This window comes from Tachysurus fulvidraco, chromosome 10 (assembly GCF_022655615.1).
Source record: "Tachysurus fulvidraco isolate hzauxx_2018 chromosome 10, HZAU_PFXX_2.0, whole genome shotgun sequence".
NCBI lineage: Eukaryota > Metazoa > Chordata > Actinopteri > Siluriformes > Bagridae > Tachysurus > Tachysurus fulvidraco.
Genome location: NC_062527.1, coordinates 15982137 through 16002578, shown reverse-complemented (window position 1 = coordinate 16002578; position 20442 = coordinate 15982137). Strand labels below are relative to the sequence as shown.

Sequence of the window (20442 nt, the reverse complement as noted above, 5' to 3'; positions counted from 1 at the left end):
AAGTTTAGACATCTGTTTAATGTCATTGTGCTTCCTGGAGCTTATCGTGCGTTTATATTTTTAGTGAAAATACAAAATATGTCATTCGAGACAGACACTATTTGTATTTCGTATAATTCGATACAAGTGCTGAGGAACCGAACGCACTACAACACAGATTTGTTTTAAAGTGAGGTGTACAGAAGACAAACACCATGCCGTGTCAAAATTGAAGACTAATTTAACAAAGGAGAAAAAAAAAACACATCTACAATCTGATTAAAGTGCTCTAAAAAGTTTTAAAAAGATTTTTTTTTCTATCAAGGGGGAAACCAGCCAGGTGTTGTGCAATAACGCTTGGAATCCCCTGGCCGAATGAAAGTGGAGATCGGTAATAAGATTTGATATAGAGATGGAAAAATTATACGGAACTCAAACAATTCCCCCACTTTCAAGGATCTGCGCATTATTCGTGCTCACGGCACACTATAATAAAATAATACCTGCCTTTTTATTCATGAAAACGCTTCGGCCTGGTTCATATATAGCTCTCGGACGCCTTGACTAAGGAAGCCCGTCATGGTTGGGCTAGCACAAAGCCCATCTCTTTCAAAAGACAAAGGGGAAAAAGTGATCTTGGTCACAAGAAAGCTCAAAACCTGACATATAATAAAGGTTTCTTTTCCACTGAAAAGTGTTTTTCACAATTGGTTGAAAAATAAAACACACACGTACAAAGGAAACTTCCGGAAAAAAGATCAAGAAGGTTGGTCTTAAGGAATTATTTCAGGGCAACACAGTAAATGCAAGTTGTCCTTCTTCATTCTCTCTCTCTCTCTCTCTCTCTCTCTCTCTCTCTCTCTCTCTCTCTCCCCCTCTCTCCCTCTTTCAATGTAGTGTAGCAAGCCAGGCAGATAGACCCAGTCTGGAGACCTTATCTAAGTGAGAAACGTGCTTTATGGTGCTGTCTCTGTGGGCATGATGATGGAGCGAGGGCATGCCTTCACAGATAAACAACTCCTCTGTACTCAGCAGTGCTTCCTAGACCTACTGTCTGCTGCTGGATACTGCAGAGGCTGTTTGGACTGTGATTAGCAGCCGGCGCTCGGCCCGGGCCGCTCGGCCCACCCGAGAAAAATACAAAGAATGCAAGGCTGTGAATTATCGGCGTGTTCGGCTTAGCTTCAAACACACCGGTCGATGCTGGGGCTGTCTGAACAAACTAAAGGAATAATTTGAAAACAACAATTTTTTTTTTGTTTTGTTTAAAGACAATGCAACACTGCATTTCTAAAAGAAGGTCGTATAGTCAGGAGATGTGGAATACAGACATTGTTTTTGTTATTTAATATACTTCCTGAGTATATATCCGTTTGTACTCTCATAGTGATGGAAATCCTTAGATCGTTTAATTTTAATCCGTAAGGATAAATCAGTAATACGAGTCATTTTTAACCTGCAAATCTAAGGCACTGTCAAAAAGGGTATTAGACTCTTTAGCTTACTCACATGAGTTCAGTTGGAAGCATTGCCTGGATCTAGTTTGTGTAGCTAATCAGTAAGCTAATCAGATTTGCTTCGAATGGTTGTCAAATTGTGGAGCACAATCCAGTTTTGTGTAGAAGTACCATATAGTACGTCCAACTGTCTACTTGAGACATCTGGTAAGATTTGGCAGTTTTATTGTCATTTATATTGGTTGGTTTGTAAGTATTGAATCAGTTGAAGTTACACTTATAATGTCTTTTGACTAAGTACTTGTAAATATAAAGAAAAAACCTGTACACATATTTGACGTGGGGCAGGTTTTATGCCGGATGCCCTTCCTGACACATTTTATCCAAGCTTGCGACCAGCACTGAGAGTTAACCACTCAGTGGATCAGTTGGAGTCCTGCCTGGAAATCAAACCCGGATGGCGATGGTGAGAGCATAGGATCCTGTCGCTGAACCACTGGGGATAACAGAAACAAAAAGTATTTATTCATCAAGGGAAATGAATGGAAGACTATATTAAAAAGACGGATAGATCGATACAACTAATTTTTCCCAGACATTTCCCTTCATTATAAATAAGGAAGAAAACAAAGAAGGCAGCAATCATGTGAAATGATTTGCAAGACGACCTGAAAGCAGCAGGAACGACGAAGAGCTGTAAACTGCACTGCAAACATGTCTGTTCCTACATCCCACACACAGAAGCACAAAGATTCCATCTATAACATGTAGTGAAATCAAAACTCCTTGTAACAATATACTCTGGTCAGACAAAAGAAAAATACAACTGTGCAGGAATAATTTAATCTTCGTGTGTTTGGAGAATGAAGCGTTGTGCGTAAGAGTGGATAAAGAACGCTCCTGAAAAAGCATGGTGGTGGAAGCATCGTGACATGGGGACGAAAGTGACTCAGAATCTCTTCATCCAAGACGGTGAATTTGGGGAGAAAATCAGAGGCGTTTCATTAGAGGCAGTCTTGAGGGATGAACGATGAAAAATTTAATTAATTCTTACGGTAGTTATAAGAGCAAAAACAGCTTGGAATAGAAAAAAAATAATAATGATGTCGGTTATTTGTGGTTCCTGAAAACCTTTTTAAAATGTATAGCTTATTATTTATTTTATTTTATTCTATACATATTAATAAGTACAGCGTCAAAAGACAATCTGTGTGTAAATATGACACGGACATATGCACCGGACGTATATTACATAATAACAAGTGTCTGAATACTAATTCCCCCTCGTTGTATAAGGAAGTGATTTGTACACACACAGATTTGAACCCACGAGGATTAGACTGTCTTGTAAAAGTGAAACATGAAGCCTGATTGAACGCTAGCCTACAGTTGAGTGTGGAGGATCGCTCATCTCCTGCAAAACACGACAGTGAAGATGACAAAAATCCAGTTAGTGATGCTGCTTCTCAACTGGAGCGCCAGCTGACTCAGCAGTTTTGTTCACTAATAGCTGGGTGCTAGTGACTCTGAAGTGAAACCTGATATGATTATCATCTTGACTATTATTGATGCCAGAATAAGGCTGTTGACAAAAGAAGGAGATTTTATTGAATTAATAGACATTAATAAACACCACAAGGTCGGTTTTGATTGCCGATTATTTTTAAAGATACCGTGTATGTTCAAATGTTTTACTTGTATCTTGAATCGGGTCTCTGAATAAATACGTATTAATATGAACTATTAAATATAAAAATCACACAATCTATATTGTCCTAAATGTGATGGAACATGAAAGAAGAACTACGATTTTTGTTTTGGTGAATGTGGTAGCGTAGACTTTAAATCAGTGAATTACTATTAAGAAGGTTGTGAGTTCAAATCCCAGGTCCACCAAGCTGCCACTGCTGGGCCCCTGAGCAAGGCCCTTAACCCTTGATTGCTCAGTTGTATAGAATGGGCTAAAAATGTAAGCAGCTCTGGATAAGAGCGTCTGCCAAATGACGTTAATGTAAACGTATTGTCTTTCTGTGGCTGGAACAAAAAATGCACTTCTTCAACATCACCGTAAGCAGTGCACATAGTATACAGTGAATGTTTATCTTTAAAAAAACATTGGTCACTGCATTCTGCACAACTAATGAAACAGTGTGATTTTTAAGTGAATCATCTGACCAAGAAACAAAATAGCTATACTCCGATTAACTGAATAAAAATGATTCCTAAAAATCAAGATTTCTGTCAAATTGCTTAATAAACAAACAAACAAACAAAAAATAATCGAGTGTTGCTTAAATCTAAATCCAGTCTAGTCACAAACTGGAGGCCTGGACACAGAAAATACTAAATACTAGAAACTCAAAATACTATTTTAGTAGAACAAAGTGGGTACAAACAGTCCAGCATCAAAGTCTAAAAAAATGGCTTTAGTTCAGTGTATAAAGTTTTACCAAGACAAAAAAAAGAAAGATAAACAGAATTATTAAAGTATTTCGCCTGTTCAGTGCGGGTGGTAACATGATGCATTTTTGATAGCTATACAACTGCATCAAAATACACCGTGTGAAAACATATCCAAGAGAAAATATCTTGAATCTTGCCAAAAGTATCTGCTTTTTTTTTAATGAAATGATGACAATAAACTGAATCTACATATTGTACTATTTTAAAGCTTATTCTATTAGATAACTCTGCTTCTATCTAGAAATTAACGCTTGAACGTTAGAAAATAATCTGAGCCTAGAATAAGAAAATATGAAGCTAAAAAATTTCGACTTTTATTGGTCATATATACGAACGTACCAGGTACAAAATGCTTGTTGTGAGACTGTCTGTTTTATAAAAAAATTCAATGAAATACAATAAAATAGAATAAAATACAATGAAATAGACAAAGAAAATAAAAATGAGATCAAATAAAATGTGCAAAGTAGAGGTGAAAAAAAGAATTAAATAAATGGCTGTGCAAAGAAAATAAATGGAAAAATAAATACATAAAAATATTTTAAAAAAATAAAATAAAATAAAGATTAAAAATATGCAGCACATGAAATGATAGAGTTGCTGATGAAATATAGTGGGATGAACGTATGTTAGGAATAACTGTTTGGAATAAAATGCATAGGGGGTAATTATTAAATAATGAAAAGTAACTGCTGTGCCAGTTGAGGTCAGGTGAAGCGGTAAAATACGTCTAGAAATAGGTTTAATAATCTGGCACTCGGTGTCGTGTAATTTAAACAGAAATGCTAGATCATTCTGGCTATATTCAAGATATTTAAACTTGCTAAGAAGTCATTATTTGCATTGTACGCTACTCATTAATGAGTAAGCAGTAAAATCTAATTGTTGCACTGCATCTTAGCAAGTAAACAAGCACATATCTTTCATATCTCGAACAAAGTAAGAATGATCTTTTACTTTCTATTAGAGGATTATTGGTGTTCCTCAGCCCAATCTCCAAGAATTGTACAACTGCAGGGTGAAGAAACAGGCAGGTAACATCATTAAAGGCGGCTCTCACCATGGACACACTTGCCATCGCTATACAGTAGATCTATATCTAAAACATCTAAAGCAGGTGCGTCAAACTCTGGACCGCGAAATCATATCAAATGTGTATTACAGCTGGCTAGCCGCATGCTCCACTAATACTACAAATCCCAGAATGCCTTGCCACTGTATTGACGCGTAGTCACGAACAGCAAGCGCCCCTCATTCTCTGTTGACACTCGTTAACAACCATGTTACAGTCACACTGGGCAAGTTAATTCCTCCCTCCACAAAAATGGCCAAACGAAAGTTGGACAATAGGAGCTTTCAAGACAGGAGGGAGGCAGATTATCTGTTCACGAATATAAAGGACAGACCTGTTTGTCTTGTGTGCTAACGGTGCTAACGTGTCTGTAACGAAAGAATATAACATAAGAAGACACTATGAAACTAAACATTATGAGAAGTATGAGGACCTGGACGTAAAGCAGAAGCTCCAGAAGGTGAAGGAGATGAAAAAAAGTCTCATGAAAGCAAAATCAAAAAGTGAAGCTGCTGTAAAGGCTGTAAAGCTTTTTTGTGGCGGCAGGGATCGCAAAATCTGCCCGGCCCTTTAATGAGGGAGAGTTTGTCAAAAAGTGTATGGCCAAAGTTTGCGAAATGAACACCACTGATGTGTCTTTTATTTCAAATTTAATTTCTTATGTGTTTGTAATATCAAGCTCTGGTTGTTCCAAATCCTGTGTTTAAGCAAAACAAAAGTTTGTTTCCATATGAAAAAGGTTGAACATTACAAATCAGTTGCAGTTAATTTTTCAATAAATATTCAGTTTGGCCCGTGACTTTATCTCAGTTTTATATTTTGTCCCACTGTGAATTTGCATTTGACTCCCCTGATCTAAAGCATTTAGGCACGAGAACATTTCTTCTCACAGGCAATATACATACACATTACCTATCCTGTCTGTTAAAGTGCAATATTATTCAGTGCAAAATCTCTTACTAGAATCGATGGAAATACATATTTATATTTTCTATGGTTATAAAAAGACCTTTTTAGTCTATGGATTTTTTTTTTGTTTTTCTTCGCTTTGTGTTTATGTATATGAAATGAAAGCTTTAAAAAAAATTCTATTGGTCGATTAATTCTTTTGTTATGTATTATTTATTAAAAAAAGAGACAAAAAATGTACAAACAAGGAAATAAAAAAAAAAAGTAAAAAATAAATAAATATATACATACGTTTTTTTTACCTCATTATATATATAGCTAAGCTGTCTTTATTTATTTTATTTGTTTATTTTGCAGTGTTTTCTACTGTAATCCAGAACATTCTAAGCGAGGAGTTGGACCAACGTGTAGTCTGTCTGCAGTTGTGTATCATCATGTCAGCATTTGAATCTGACTCGAAATGTGCTCCATTAAACCAAAGAAAACCAACGAGAACAATAAAAACCACTTGGAGAAATAGAGCGCGTGACTTTAAAGAACAGCTTGTGCAACTGCACGAAGTATTTACTCTCCAGAGTCCATGCATTCCAGTTGAATAACAGGCTAACGCAGATCGAATGATGAATGTGTCACTCAGTAAACCATGTTAGAAAGCCACTGGCTATTGGATGTAGTGCGCATGTGTGCGTGTGTGTTTGCGCACATGGGTGCCTCGCTGTGGGTCAGTTTCACCGCAGCTACAGAGGCGCTCTGTAGAATCTCATGGCACTGTGGGAGAACAGAGCTGAGTGTGCAGATCGGACCACCTGCCTCAGAGATCCTGCCATTCTATTTATACTCCTCACAATAAATGACTGCCGGCATGCCAGGAACCCAGCTATGGGAGAGAGGGACTGCTAAGTGCATAGAGAGAAGGAAAACACACACAGAGAGAACTCTTTTAACCTTTTTTTTTCTTTCTAGGTAATACACATAGCATGAGGGAAGGCATGAAGCTCATTGTAGATCGTTTGTACTTCATGTGCTCTAAAAGACTAACTTTTCAAATATTATTGAAAAAAAAATTCAAAAAATAATTATCATCATTTTCCAACAAAATCATACTCTAAAGTGTTTTATTCCACTTAAACATCCTATTTTCTGTAGCATCTACACACTACAGACAATTTAGAAACACGAATCATGACTTGTACCACCAACCCTTGAGATGTGAGGTTCGTCTCGCTAAACCGCTAAACGTGCTAACCGCTAAACGAAAGAGCAAAAATCACAAAATTGACCATGCTTTTTAGGTGAAAAGGACAGAACACTCTGTCTCTCATATCTCTAAGCCATATATCTACAAGCCATTGAGTGACGTACAATTCGATTCAATTCAAATTGATTTGTACTGTATAGCGCTTTTAACAATAGACATTGCCTCTACACAGCTTTACAGAACATACAGAACATAATAGAAGAAATGTAATATTATACAAAGATTAATATAATACAAAGATTAATATTAAACTTATATTTAAATGTGTTTGTATTTATCCCAAATGAACAAGCCTGAGGTGACGGAGGTGACTGTGGTGAGGAAAAACTCCCTTAGATGGAAGAAGAAACCTTGAGAGGAACCAGACTCAAAAGGGAACCTCATCCTCATTTGGGTGACACTAAAGGGTGTGATTATAAATATACAGTCCGACAATTGTGTATTGATGAGGAGGTTATTGTCCTCAAAGACCACATGGAGTTGGCATCTCTTCTTAAAATGTCCGAAAAACTTTATGATGCGGAATCCAACTGGAGCTGGAACATCTTTAGATGCCTCAGGATTCCCACAGGGTCGGCCTCGGCTCAATAAAGGTCGAAAGTCTTCATGACACGGAAAACAAGCCGTGACGGAACTTACACCACCTTGTGCTGCATCTGTTTGAAATGTAAGATAAAAGACAGCTGGCTGGCCGACGGATGGGAATTGAGCCAAGATTAAATAAAGGAGAAAATAGTATTGAAGGACGAAAATTGGTACAACTTCACACTTTTTGGTCAGTTATCATTCCAGCCCATTTGTGCAATTTTGTGTCATACAAAAATGTTCAAAGACAAACCAACTGACCGGAAAATAATCCAATGATAACATAATTCGAGCTATTTACACCAGAGATCACAGCGGCTCAGAAACGCCGTCTGAAGGTAAGTGGAGAATTCTTGATCAGGCATAACATGAACTAAATCTCCGCCTGGTCACCGTGCCCCGCTCGAAAATGAGCTTTCCGAACAGCTGCTTGGAGATCTGCTGTGCAAAGTGCAAAGGAGACAAATATCCGAGGATGGTGGAGGGGCATGTTACTAATAGCTTACACTCGTGCGCTCGCTGTGTTTATATATCTTTTCCCTCCTGCCTGCAGCTTGACACCCGGTTAATGTCATCGTCGCACTGCAGATTCAGAATGGCTAGGTCACATTGTTGCTTGGAGTTAATCTTAGCAAACAAGCATAAATGGCCTTCGACACGGTTATTTGTAATCCCCTCGCCAAACATACAGTATATCTGGCAAAAAAAACAAACAAAAAAAACACACACACACAACTGAAGATGCTTTAATTAAAAAGGATCAAAGCTCTGGGAAAGATGCAGCCTTCTGATTAGCGATTAGTTGAGAAATGTAGACAGAATATAATCTCTTTTTCAGAATTGAGTAATTATTTTATTACATGCTTGTGCCATGTAATGATAACATCATTTGTTCCTGTCACGTATTACGTGTTTTGTGTAGGAGCTCCACAAACACAACAGGGAATGTTAGTACGAGTATGTTCTTGCTCAGAATTATGTCTAAAAACTTCTTTTTTTCTCCAGTAACACAGCAGATTGTCTCATCTCTCCCTTGCTTTATGTCGAGATAAAAGGAGAATTGATGAGATTAATGTGGAAAATCTAGCTCATAGTAGAGAAGTGGATTTTTAACATCACTAACTATATTTATTAGACCTTCTAACAAAAAGGGAAAAAAACGCACAAAAGAGTTCAAAGAGAACAAAAAAGAGTTTATTGGTAATGATGATGATTATTCAGTAGAATATTATTAAAGAAAGTGTCCAGGAGCACTAAGGGTTAGTGGAAAGCATGTTAACCTTCAGGGTTTGGGGGTTTAATTCCCGTCTCCATGTACGACATGTGATTACGGGGGTTTCTGCCTCACAGATAAATTAAAACTGTTAATGTATATGACTAACTTTCCATTTTTTCATCTCAATGAGACTGCGAAACGTCATCTGTACATTCATTCCTAATTATATTTCCATCCTCTGCACTTCCACCTGCGTGTCAAAACGAGGAACGCGATTAACAAGAAAGAAAGGAGCGATTACGATAAGAAGATTTTCTGATTAACAGGATTCAATCGCGCTCTTAATACGGGTGTCAAGAACCGTCAGATGAGACCGTTTTTAATAAATCATCACATCAGGAACTGGGCCAGTCGACTCAAACGAGGACGTATTAAATATGACGTTCGTGCCCTCCTTTGAACAAAGATTTCACTCGTACTGCAGAGTCTATTATTTTAACCCAGATTTAACTTTTGTGCAGGTTTCATTTAAAACTCTATTACCTTTCCTTTACAGTACTGAACAGAAAGGACCTATGTGGACTCAGGAATATTCATGAAAATGCTTATATATAAATTGGGATTAGAATCGTTTAGACGAGTTATGTCATATCCTGCTGAGAGATGTTCATGCTGAATATAGAACCGAGATACTTTGTCTTTGTTTTGAAGTGATGCTGCACTCAGATAAACCAGTGGCCTGAAAGTATCGACGAGCCCTAATCCCATAAAACCAATCGATATGTGGCGGCCTCTTGGTAATTGTCATTGTAAGGAAAGGAGAACTTCAGTGTCCTGTCCTTCGAGGTTCTCCTTCACAAGCTTGGAATGATTGCCCCTCGGTAAACGATGAAGAAGTTTTAAAGCTTCTGTCCTTCAACCAAACTTGAGTGAGGGCCATCTGCAAGATCGAGCGTAATTGAGTTTGCACCAATAACAACAGAGCTGATTGTAAACAGCTTGATTGTAAGCAGAATCCAGAGCACAGGGTCAGCCACAATACAGCATGCCTGGAGCAGAGAGGGTTAAGGGCCTAGATTAAGGGCCTCACAGTGGAAGCATGGTAGTGCTGGGGCTGAAACCCCTAACTAACAGATCAATAACTCTTAAACTCATTGATATAGAGTCTTAATCACTGAGCCACCACTGCCCTGATCCCTTTAAACATTTTTAATCAGTATAAACAAATGAATATTATTATTATTATTATTATTATTATTATTATTATTATGGCTTCAAGTCCGATATAAAATGAGTCAGGACCTTAACCCTAACACTGGCTTTCAGAGTGAGATGTGAGATGTGTTTCCCTCTGTTTGTAACCTTACATGGATTTTTAGTGGTTGAAGAGAACACTTTCAATTATAGCTGTTTATAAAAAAAGCACTTAAGGCATCTCAGAAAGAAGAAAGTTTGATATCAATGCATACTTTATGCCTAGTAGGCTAAGCAAAAACAGAGATACTTATGAAAAACTACAAATTCTTAAATTCCTCATTGTCTACTAACATATGAGTCAACAACCACCACTGTGGGGTGACCTGACAAAGACATTCAGTGGTGAAGACGAGCTGGAGATGAAGATGAACTTAACAGAACTATAGAAACGCAAAATACCGCATTGATATAAGATGAGAGTTGAATTGTAGCTTAAGCTACGGTAGGAGCTGCTGCTGTAGAATATTAACGACTACCTTCCGACCAATCAGAATCACAAAAATCCAACAGAGCCGAAGTCGAATAAAGAAAAGTATACGCTGACAAACAACAAAGAGAATAGAAAAGTAGCTGTATAGCTGAAGAGGTCTGGGTCAGACCACCTCCTGTGACTAATCACACCAAGCACCAGGCACTTGGTAATAAGGTGATGTGCTTGAAAACTCTTAACCCGTCCAAGTAAACAGCCGAGCTAGGAATTACTGCATAGTCATTTCTCGCCAAATTATATCCTAAAAACAAAGATGGATCAAGACCAATATTTTGCAGGGTGAAGGCAATAAACTGTCAGGCAACGACAACAGGAAGGGGGAGAAAAAAATCTGAAAAGTAATGTGAAACTCTGTTTCTGCTCGCATGTATACAGATATACAGTATTCTGATGGGTAATCACAATTCCAGCTCTGTGGGTTTTTTAAACTGAAACAAAACCATGCTTATTTAAACCTAGTTTGTTCTTAGTTCTTAGCATCTCGTTGAATTCGATTCAATGTCATTTAATAAATAATTAAATATCAGGGTTTGTATTCATGAAATTTCTTAGTGCAAGGAGTTTCTCCTGGTAACAAAATTCGAAGAAAATTCTTAAAAATGTGGGCGATACCACTAAAAAATGAAAGAGAAGATCCTAGTGAAGATAAAAGTTATTCACAAAGTATCTTAACCCTTGAAAGATAATGTTAAAAGTGTTAGAAGTAGTTAGGAGGACTTTTAAAGAGGTTAAAGAGTTTCTTTAGTAGATGAGAAAATGGCCGAAAGATGAAGAAAGAGAAGAAATGTACTGTATACAATATTTAAGAATGGTAGTGAGTTATTAAGATGCAACATGTAGATGCATCGTGTAGATATTTTTGTGGCCAATCATATATGTAATTTGGTGCTATGGCATTTCTGTGCTGTGTGAGATGTTTACATTTACATTACACATATTACATTAGTAACATACAGATGTTAGAGATGTTAGTGCATCTCTAATCTGATCGATCATGAACATAATCCCTACACAATATAGCGTCAAATATCTTAATGTAGAGACAAAGTGAAGGCTTACAATAGACCAGATTTTAAAAGCGCTCCTATTTTTTATTTTTTTTTATTGGACATTCATCAAAAGAATGCGTCATACCCAGTAACCGGTTTAGCCCCGCCTCCTCTCTAAGCTAAAAGTTGTTGTATTTTCCTTGCTGAGATTTGCTCTGAGATCGATCCTGATTCACTCTTAAGATAAGGCATTTTGAAGTTAAATTAGGAGCTCTCTGAGATCATTCTTATAAGCTTCATTAATACGGGCCCAGATCTTTAATGTGCCTTTAATACACGCCACAGAGCTTCTCTACTGCATTCTCCACTCCGATTGCTCGAAAGGTGTTGATTCATTACCTATAACAGTTGGGGGGAAAAAACACCACAGGTAGTTGCATGTTTATTATTAGAATGTGTTAGTTATCTTTCTACAGTAAATCAAATATGAGGTCTAAATAATTGGATAATGAGCATGCTGTTAGTCCATATGATCGGGTAGAAGGAGAGAAAGAGAGAGAGATAGAAGAACGAAGGTTTAGAGTTATTCTAAGGAACTGACATTCCAAGAAGTTGAATGTAACCATAAAGAGAGAAAAAATCTTTAGTTGATAAATTGCTGTGGTATAAGAGGAACAAAACCCTATGCTGTTACACTGCAGGAAAAGAACACTGCACTCCTTTTTAAGTCTCAAACGGCGACCCGTCCTCATCCGGGTGACACTGGATGCTGTGATAATAAATCATTTCCCATCAATAACTGTGTACTATATGATTAAAAAAAAGTGACCAAGAGATTCCTTCTAGACTTAACATGAATTTTGATGTGAGACCTAAATGCAAAACTGTCTGCAGTCCTATAAAGCTCTTAGCAGCCATGATATGTAACTCTCAAACAAAACCACCTTGCTTCTCCCTGAAATCAGGTTAGCAGAAGAAAGGCAATCTAACGGTTGACAGCATGACGTAAGAAATGACACACCGGTCAGGTCAGAAAAGACAAGAACAAGATGTGCAGCTGAAAATGAAAGAAGTCTCATAGTGGATTTATACAGCATGTTCTGGATAATGGCATCAAAAGACAGAGTGATCATTTATTCCCTCACCTACCCCCCCCCCCCCCCACACACACACACACAGCAGCTACTGTATTTTTGTAAAACAGAACATTTTTTTTCCTCCTAAAACAAATTAAAACAATTAAATGTGACTGTTCTAGAAGATGTTTGAACAAACTTGGTTATTCCTGTAGGTAATATATGCTATCTCTGTGTAAATATCACTTCAAATGTATTTCCATTCAGGTTGTGGTGTGTATATTGCAGAACGTGTGTGTTTACGGTGTGCCTTTGAGCCGGCGGGATGAGGGATTGCTGGCATGAAGGTTGCACATATTCTCGATCCCGGTGCGCTATGAAAAAAGCTGTTTTTTTGGATTCGGGAGCACCGAATCCACAGAAAGAAGCCAGATGGCTTTTCCAGGGCTGTATTTTTCAAAAAATTTCCCAGACATCCAATCCTACGGTGAGCCATGTAGATGAAAAGCACAGCGTCTGTTCTGATCTCTAATCCCGACTTCTGATCCGAAGGCTTTCTCCTGTCTGTCACAGCGGGAAAATGTTGTGATATAAATATTGCTCGATGATGGACAATATTTTCCTCTGAGAAAGATGAGTAACTTGTGCTTCCCATAAATATAAAAACTACAGTGGTTTAGGCCATCTGTCTTTGTGCAGATGAAGACAGATGTGGTTTTTTTTTTGTTTTTTTGATCTATACAGTAGCCCACGTTCTGGGCGAATGTTTCATTCCGCACACCCATCCAGTATGTGTTGTTCTTCATGAAAGTGCTCTTGAATGGTTCCTTAATTATATATCTTTAAAGAATAAAACTGCAATGTTTGTTCAGATTTGACTCTCGGAAGACTTTCCTCGCCTAGCAGCCGTTGGTCTTACTTTTTTATTAGTTGCTTAAATGATAAAAACGTGGATGTTATTAGCATAAAACCTTACAGTAGTCAACTTACACTAGTGCCAAATGATCGGTCTGGAACGTTATGGCAGTTGAAGGTTCGAGGAAAATTCATACAGTCCATTTTTACGTACCCACACATTAAACCAAAGCTTCTGTTCGAGAAAAACCAATCAACACTTTGAGCGATTGGACGCCGATGACGATCATTAAAACACTGTACAAGTAAAGCTTAGCAGGAGCGTTGTTTTGCATGTAGTGAAGAATAAGTGAGGGAGCAGAGCAGGTGTTGGGAGTGCCGAAGGTCAGCAGTATCCATCTGCATCGCAAGACTATTCTCGAGCTGTTGAAATAAATAAACAAACAAATAAACAAATAAATAAATGCTTAAATCAAGCACTTAGAACACCGATCTCTATCTCTATCCTCGGGCTGATCTCCTGTGCACCTCTTGGTTAATCCAGCTCAGGCTCAGTGCACCTCGTTTGTGTGGAAAAAGTATCTGGTCGACATCGTCACTCCATCTGCAATTCATCAGCGATGCTAGAGCTGTGCTTCTTCTGTGGCTTGTGTGGGATCCACCCGCGTGTTTAGATCCGGTCAGACGTTCGTTTTTAAGCGCAGGACGTTAGACAGAGCATCGATCAGACTCTGTTTAAACTTTGCAAAATGACTCGAAGTTTTCCACTAGCTTTATCATCTCGGGTTTTTTTATATGAAGCCGTGTGATTATTTAATGCACCGCCGTAAGGGAGATAAATCTAGAGAGCTGTATGCAGTGCTGGTGTATACAAATGAAAATTTAGGAGAAAACCCCTTAAAAAGAAATACCTTTGTTTTATGACTCAAAACATAACTGCTGGACAGTATTAGATAAATCGGAGCGAGCCACAGTTATTGAAGCAGCTTGTTCTTCCGGCTTGGCATGAAGATGATGTATGTATGCATTTCCCCTGCCTGCACTAGAGAATAATAAGATCTTAGCAAGTATATATCTTGAACATGGTCTACGTCAAGTGATATTTCTCGATAGATTGGCTTTAAATAAGATATGAACATATTAAGGGTCCTTTTTTATGGATGCTTCTTGTTTTAACTTCAAACTGTCTATTTAATTAAGAGCATTTGAACGTATTCCAAGCATTTTTTCCCAATAAAGAAGCACGATGATCTCTGTGTAAAAGCCCTAAATGTGTTTCAAAAACAACTTTGAATTTAAATGGTCACATACACAGCATATAAATATAGTTAAAATAAAAATATAGAGAAAATAATTGACCATTAATATGACTACTGTAAAGGAAATGCAATGGTAAAATAAGAAATTATATTTATTATATTATACTGTCATAATGAGAAATATTAGCTACTGTTCACTTTATTATTATTGTTATTTGAACATCTTCAAAACATTTACATTTCCAGCATTTGGCAGATGCCCTTATCCAGAGCGACTTACATTATTTCATATTGATACAACAAAGCGATTGAGGGTTAAGGGCCTTACTTAGGGGCCCAACAGTGACATCTTAGTGGACCTGGGATCAAACTCACAACCTTCTGATTGGTAGCCAAGACCTTAACCACTAGGTTACCACATGACCTAGGATACCATATGTTCACAAGACTCGACCCAGTCAGCTACAATAGTTGAATATATTTGAACACAAATTTCCACAAATCTCAATTTCTTTTAGGGTTTTCTTGAAGAGAACCTTTTTAAAGAAGAATATTGATCTGATGTTAGTCTTATCCTCACTGTGCATTTTCGCCTTAATAACTTATAGATAGAAAAAGAAAGCAATTGAGAGTGAGAGAGTGAGAGAGAGAGAGTGAGAGAGAGAGAAACTGTTTGCATAATAAACAGACATGCCAAAAACAGGGACCTGTCAGTCCTGTTACTTCATACATTTTCTGTTACGTCACAAAAGAAAAGAATTCTGAGCATTTAACTGAAAATACACGTGTTTTGTATGTATATAGTATACATTTATCCTGGAGCTCCTTTGTTTCTCCTCTTGATTATACTGTACACTGCCCCAAAGTCTAAAGCGAGCATTTGTGATGATTCCTATTACAAGACTACAATGAAACAACTCTAAAACTATTAACCATATTTCTAGAACAAATATCAAGCTGTACATTGTCTTATTCTGCTGGCAGGTCTGTTGGGTCTTTTTAGAAATAAATTCGAAACTGTGTAAAGGATCAGCCAAGAGAATAAGAAAAGAATTAGTGAAAATCAGGAACTCCAGCTCCCAGCAGGCTCCGGGGCTTTTAAACAGACACACACACACACACACACACACACACACACACACACACACACACACACACACACACACACACACACACACACACACACACACACACACACAATCAGCTTCATACCCGCTTTCACTGTTTATGAGGGACACTCATTCAGTATGCATTTGCTCAGCTCACATTGTTGTCTAGAGTTACCAAGCCTTTTGTTTATTGCCTTGCTCTCTAGTTTTTGACCCTGACCAAAAAGGTCAAAAAGGATGTTTTTGGTTTAATATCCCTCTGATATTGTTAGCATACCATTTGAGCGCTGCCTGTTTTGCTTGGATGGTATAAGTTGTGTAATTTTAGTTATGTAAGTTATGTTAGTTATCTAGTGTCATTCGTGACTGACTATATTCAAGATGTTTCCACTTAATATCTAAACAATGCAAACAGTCAAGTAGGAGCAACAAACCGTCTTCAAATTCTTCCATTTGTCACTAGAGCTGAAACAGATAAAAGCACCACCATATGCCATGTGGACAAAATCCAATGAATCATCGCTCCTGCTCAGTGTGAACGTTCTCTACACTATGATTTAACAAGGCCGAGAAAATAGGTTCCTAAGGAAACCTGCTGTGTAATTGGTTGTAACTTACTTAATTAACCATTGTGTAAGATTGCTTCCTTCGTCAGAACCAGATAGTAATGCACCCGCTTACACTCCTCCAGACCAGTATAACAATTTCTCTTGCGCGGTTACGGCTGCAGAAGGCGGCTGGTTTGATCCACGAACCCCTTTGTGCATTCATTCATCTAGTCAAAGTCTTGGTGGATCAAGAATGGAGCCTGCCTGCATAATTCACAACGTTGAAGCATTTTAGTGCATCTTCAGGCAGGTTCCCAGCAGAGGAAACAGAAGACGTGGAGGAGACCCATGTACAAATTCTGTAAAACTCTGCACAGCCAGTAACGAGAGCTCAGAATCGAACAGGGAATTGCTGTGTCAACACTCAGTCCTGCATCACGCATTAATCTTCAAAAAACCATAAGTGACTTATCCATACTTATGTTCCTTGCCATGTTCCTTTCATCGCAGGAAGAACAGAACAGGGTGTAACTGCAACATGAACCTCATCACAAAAAGCTTGACCACCTGACCCCAAATTGTTGCCAGAAATCTGGACAGACTTGTATAGAATGCTATTGTAAGCTGTAGCTTTACAATTTCTCTTCACTGGAACTGAAAAGCTCAAAAGGAATGAAAATAACGAAAAGGTTTGAGTAGAAGAACTCAAGTGTCCTACACAGAGCCCTCTGACTCAACCCCACTGAACACCTTTAGGAGGAACTGGAACACCGACTGCACCGTAATGCACAGTAATGTTCTTATAGCTGAATGAACGCAAAATCCCAAACAGCCATGCTCCAACATTTTGTTTAAAACCTTTACAAAAGAGTGGATCTTATTATAAGAGCAAAGGTAGAATACATCTGTCACGGCATGTTCATTTGGGTGCGACGATACAATAGGTGTGTACAAACTTTTGTTTTCAATCTAGATTTTGTATAAACACAGACGGCATGCAGAAGAAAACGGACAGAAATACGTAACTAAGTAAAATAAATAACAGAGTAAGTTCACTGCCACTGTAAGCTTAAGAAGTAGCCGTCAAAGTACTTTTCCTAGCTGCATATTAAGAGCGTATCAAATTTTTTCAAATGTACTTAAATCTTAATCTACATAAAAAGCCTAAGCCTGTGGTCTGCTAAGTGGTAGAAAGCACACTGAGTGACACTTTACACTCCCTGCAGTCGGCTGGCTGCCACAGTGGCCTCGGAACATGCTATCAGATTCCACGTTCTTACTTTTCCTTGTTAATGTGTCGATTTCCCAACATTCTCGCAAAAGCGCTGACTCAACCTACGGCATGTTGAGCAAGCTCTTGAAGGTTTAAGGTCTCCACACGGTTAGCCGATACGTTTACTTTCACAGCATTTGGCAGGCATCTTTATGATGGCTGACTTAAAGGAGAGCTTCATGGTGTTTGTCAAAAACATATCCTCCAGTTAATATAAACAGATTGAGAACTGGGAATAGAAATAAGCTTTTAGAGAAGAGTTAACACAATAAGATTGTGTCTTTTTTTTAATCAGTGCTTGGTAAAGGGCTCGGGAATGAGGTGGGTCTGAAGAAAGGGTTTCAGCTGTTAATTCCAACATCTAGGTGGCAGGACAGAAAGGAGCATTAATGCATGTCATCCTAGTACTTTAAAGTAAGTGGATAGATGATGGGTCACGTCAGGAATGTGGTGGAAACCAGGGTTGGATTAAGGGCCTTCAGGCTTTTTTTGGCTCAAACAGTTAAGGCTCTGGGTCATTGATCAGAAGTTTGTGGGTTCAATCCCCTGCAATGTCAAACTACCACTGATGGGAGGAAGGCACTTAACCCTCTTCAACAGAGTATTTACAGGTTTTGTATTGAGATTATTAGCTGTATGTATGACATTTGTATTAAGAGTATTAGTATTTGCTGTATTTATGACATTTGACAGACAACGACTTACATTCATCTCATTTATATAACTGAGCAACTGAGGATTAAAGGCCTAGCAACCACCGTTTGGCAGTCCTTATATTCGAGCAACGCCTTAACGACTGAGCTACCACTTTCACCAAATGATGGATGACCTTGCGGTCTGACCCCAACTTCCTAATTTATGTGACAAAAAACGATGTCACTGTGCTGTAACTTCTATATAACAAATAAAGCCTTATTTTGTATAACCTACTATTCCATATCTAAGCCTGACATCTCAAAAACCTAAGCACTAAAAGGAATAAGAATGCTAAGACACGCTAAAAAAACACACACGGATTTAAAACAACATATCAAGACATCGGAGTGTTCACACATCAAATTGAATACTAGCCAGTGTGTAAAATGCCAATCTTGATGAAGGTTAAAGTGATAAGACAAACAGAATGAAAATAAAGCTTATGGATAGGTTGCCCTGAAACGTTAGCAAACCAAGATATCTTTCCATCCTACTGCTTACATTTCTTTTCCTCTATGCAAAAAATCTGTAAGGAAAACCAGTCTTACACTTCACCTCTTACTTTCTAACTGGGCCTGACTGTTGAAAGTGATGTTTATTCAGTTCTTCATGCAGTCTTTTTGAAATCTTTGGCAACATTAATTTGTTACCTAAAGTCCATCCTATGGCTATGGAAGACCAAAGACCAAACACCAAAGCCTGAAAAAAAAGGGGCTACTAAAATTTTAATGCCAGATGATGCAGGGTTGAAATCCTGAAAGTATGATGAGTAAAATCCTTAGCAGAAAGACATGTCTCAGTTGACAGAATAGAAACATTTAGTCACAAACCTGCACTTCAGACGTAATGAAAGTCTCAGACGCATTACATCTGTCTGTGCACGGATGACAATCTCTTACAGTCCTGTTCTGTCTCGAAGTTTGCAAATCGTAAACCGTTAAGAGATTTTTAAACAGGGTGGTTAATGAAAGCTGAATGCTTGTTACGCTGCTTGAGCCCTCACGTGAATGAGCTGTTGTGATTGAGCTAATGCCAGCTTAATGTCTTCATCTGCATATAAATATGTATTAACGAATCCACGGCAAACAAATTGACATGATTGCGTGCGCACGCAAAGAAAAAAAAAAAAACAACCTCACAATCCGTACGTGGAATTTATGCAGATTCACGCTTGTTATTTCAGCTGTGTGGATTTTAATAAGGCTGGTACGAAATGAGAAAACTGAGGCGCTGAGTGGAAAAAAAAAAAAAAAAACGTCGTTACATTTAAAGAAGCAATCCGGTGGCTATAGTCTAACCCACTTTTGACGAGTGTCGCAGGCTCATTGCTCAATCAGGCTGCCTCTTCAATGAACAGCAAGAAGCCAATTAGAGCGAGGAACGCACAGCAAAAATGACAGGATGTGATACTCCACCCTCTCTGGCTATGCGCCTGGGCTGAGGATTATTGCACACCAATGCCTCTAAGGCATATTATTAGGGTCTATGAAATGCAAAATGCCCAGACAGAGACCCCCAGACGCTACTGATTACACCGAACGCTTGATGAGCTCCCACTAGGAATACAGACTTGTACAAAAAAAAAATCAATAAAATCTCAACATTCACGGTGCGTGTGTTAGTTTTGTGGGAGGACGGAGATAGCCGCTTGCTCTGACGGACAAGCGCTGACTACAAAACAGCGCTCATTGATTGCTAAAGGTGCCGTCTTTTGCTATCTACATCTTTTCTCATTTCCCCCGCTGCCCCTGAGGGTCAACGCAGTCTTTTGTGATGAGAAACGCTTGCCCGACTTTCTCCAACTGACCAAAACAACAGGGGAAATAAATTCGTGCTAAATGTGCAAACCTGACCGCACTACAATCTATTTTCACCTGCCTTGAGCCAGGTGAAAATAGATTGTAGTGCGGTCAGGTTTGGTGAAGTGGGCTCTGTCCACGACGTGAATGGC

The 20442-nt window shown here is 38.3% G+C and overlaps 1 protein-coding gene across 12 annotated transcripts in view; it reads right to left on the bottom strand.

The window, feature by feature from the left end:
- Positions 1-20442, bottom strand: part of enox2 (ecto-NOX disulfide-thiol exchanger 2) — a 248762-nt gene that overhangs the window by 216190 nt on the left and 12130 nt on the right. The window contains exon 2 of one of the 12 annotated variants that reach the window (XM_027165141.2): positions 1765-1932. The exons of the other annotated variants lie outside the window; for them this stretch is intronic. The gene's annotated coding sequence lies outside the window, so the exon portion shown is untranslated. The remainder of the gene's footprint in view (positions 1-1764; positions 1933-20442) is intronic. 12 annotated transcript variants of the gene reach the window in all.